The sequence below is a fragment of the Astatotilapia calliptera genome, chromosome 22 (assembly GCF_900246225.1).
Source record: "Astatotilapia calliptera chromosome 22, fAstCal1.2, whole genome shotgun sequence".
In the NCBI taxonomy this organism is placed as follows: Eukaryota; Metazoa; Chordata; class Actinopteri; order Cichliformes; family Cichlidae; genus Astatotilapia; species Astatotilapia calliptera.
The window spans coordinates 21,367,635-21,370,196 of NC_039322.1; the positions used below are offsets into that span (position 1 = coordinate 21,367,635).

General features: G+C 36.1%; 1 long non-coding RNA gene across 1 annotated transcript; it reads left to right on the forward strand.

Moving 5' to 3' along the window:
• Window positions 1-264: 264 nt before the first annotated feature.
• LOC113014483 (uncharacterized) lies at window positions 265-1,120 on the forward strand. The gene is made up of 3 exons (XR_003270969.1): window positions 265-339; window positions 437-500; window positions 889-1,120. It is a non-coding gene; the product is annotated as an uncharacterized LOC113014483 (long non-coding RNA).
• The last annotated feature ends 1,442 nt before the right edge of the window (window positions 1,121-2,562 follow it).

Genomic DNA, 2,562 nt, shown 5'->3' on the forward strand with positions numbered 1-2,562 from the left:
CGAAAAAATATCGAACCGTGACACCAAAGTATCGAACCGAACCGTGAATTTTGTGTATCATTGCACCCCTAATATATAGATATATATATAGATATATATATCTCATGTTTAACCTGAGTAGCAAAAGACCACAGGGGGTTGAAAACAATAAGCCAGGAGTTAGCTGTGCTTCTTTATCTTTATTTAACAACATAAGCAAACTCTATGTTACAATAATTGCACAGCCATTAAGGATCAAATCAGTTTCTGAAAAATGTTCTGCTTTTTCTCCCTCTGCTTGCTTCTTACTGTCTTTGAGGCCCCGGACCAGCACTCCTGTTGTTGGACAGAAAGACATCAGTAAGTATTTTGGTTTTCCAATATATTAGCAATATATTTGTGCTTTGGTTTGGGGAAGTTGTTTCTTCACTGATCTTTTCCTGTCGTCTGTTATTAGACTTGAGATATGACTGCACTATGCTGTTGCTGGTGACTCCAGTTAATTCTACAAGACATGCTGTGTAAGTAAACAAACAACAACAGTTTGGTCTGCATTTCTTGAAAGATCACATCCCTTAAACTTAGTTTAGAGGGTCTACACTGTAAATAGTGAAGTCTGCAAGTTTTCTTTTGTTTTGTGCCCAAATCATTTTGCACATCATTAGAATGAAAGTTATTGGCCATGTTTGCATAGCCCTTTTTAAAATGATGCTTTCATGACATTATTGTATGTTGGGTGGTGGTCACGGCTATCCAGACTGACAATTGGGACATTGAATGTCACCTCTCCGGTGGGGAGGGAGCCTGAGATTGTGTAAATTGGAGTCTATTTTATACCAAATGCAGAAAAAAATGTTTTAAGAAAGCAATTAAGTTCATGTTCCAAAAAATATGATTGTTTGCTTGTAGGACACCAGGAGAGATGAGTCCTCCGTCACAGATGGTGTGGTCAGTGAAGATGGTCGCCTGCAGGTTCAAGCTCACTGCATCTCCAACCCACATCCACTGCCACTGTACTTAAGGGAAGTTAAAGACTTTCTTCTGCACCTACATTTGGATCACCTCGATCCATGATAGTCATTCAGGCAGTAATGCCTGGACTGGAAACAAGCCATCCTTAAAGTAATACAACATTTCAGCCCATGTGTTGGAATGAAAAACAAATGTGTTGTTTAAATCAGAGACTGCACTTGTGACAGAACAACAACTATTTTATTTTGATTATATAAGTAAGTACAAAACAAACTTGTGGTAGGCCTAAACTTATTTTCAGAATAATTACATCTGCGACTTTGTTTCATTGTAAGATTATAACAGTGATGGCAATATAATTGTTTGTTGTTCAGCAGAACAGTGTCCAGTATGTTGGCTGTTATACTTTGTTGTGTTTGAAAATAAAAGTTGGTCTGATTTTAACATCATTACAAAAAGTGTTGTTAATTATTTTTAATCATATTCAGGTTACCACAAATTGTTTTTTCATTTAGTTGAACTTGAAATGTTTGTCAGTAAGTAAACAATTAGCACTGTACAGTCAGAAATATCAAGTTATTCTTAATACTGCAGACTTGCAATGATGGCTGTTGTCCTAACAGTCATCTTAAGTAAGCTTTACTTAGCATCTAATAAGCATTCTTTAAAATCTCATACAAGCCCCTAAATTTTTACATCCCCCAAATGGAAGTCCTATTGACACAAAGAAACGACAACACTGTTATATCAATATTAAAAGAAAAATCACAACAAATATTCAATTATCTAAAGTAATGAAAATCATAGCCACCAACTAAAATGCGCTTCAGTGGCCCACAGGCTCACACTACTCAATGACTACACACAAAGACCTGCTACAGCTAAAACAGTGCTTTATACTGTAAGGTAAAGATCCTACAGTATTTGGGGAAAAAAAGAAAAACAGCAATCTAGCAACCCCCTATAGCAAGCGGTCTGTAACTGTGGGACATAAAAGGTTAATGAAATTGTGCTTCAAAATCAGTTACAAAGAGATTATTTCTCGGTCACTTAAATACAGTGTGGTGATAAGTACGAGGACATTGAAAAGATGGTGGAGAAAGCTTCATCTTGTCAAAGTTGGAAGAGTTGGCCGGATTTGTGCAAAATCAAATGACTATCAATGGTCACATGCAAAGATACCGATGGTTACACCTTCATGCAATACAGAAGATTTGTTGTAATCATAAGACACAATAAGATAGACAATTAATTTGTTTCACTAACTGCACAGAATATTTTGCAGAGATAATAGGAGCCATGGCAGTTGTTTGGCATGAAACTACAACTGTAATCTCATATTTTGACTTTTTTACTCAAAATAGCGTTTCAAGTTTTTTCTTGAAATAATACTTTTACTTTTTTTCTCAAAATACTATTTCGAGTTTGAGTTTAAAATTTCTACTTTATTCTCTAAACGGACACTTTTTTTCTTAATGTGCCCCTAATAAATCACAGACTAAGGGAGACAAAAATGCCAGGTTGCAACTGTAAATAAACATGAAGTGAGTGAAAAGAAGGGAGTGGAGAAGACATGCCTCTTGGAGTCTTGCAGCAGTCCGAGCCGAAATG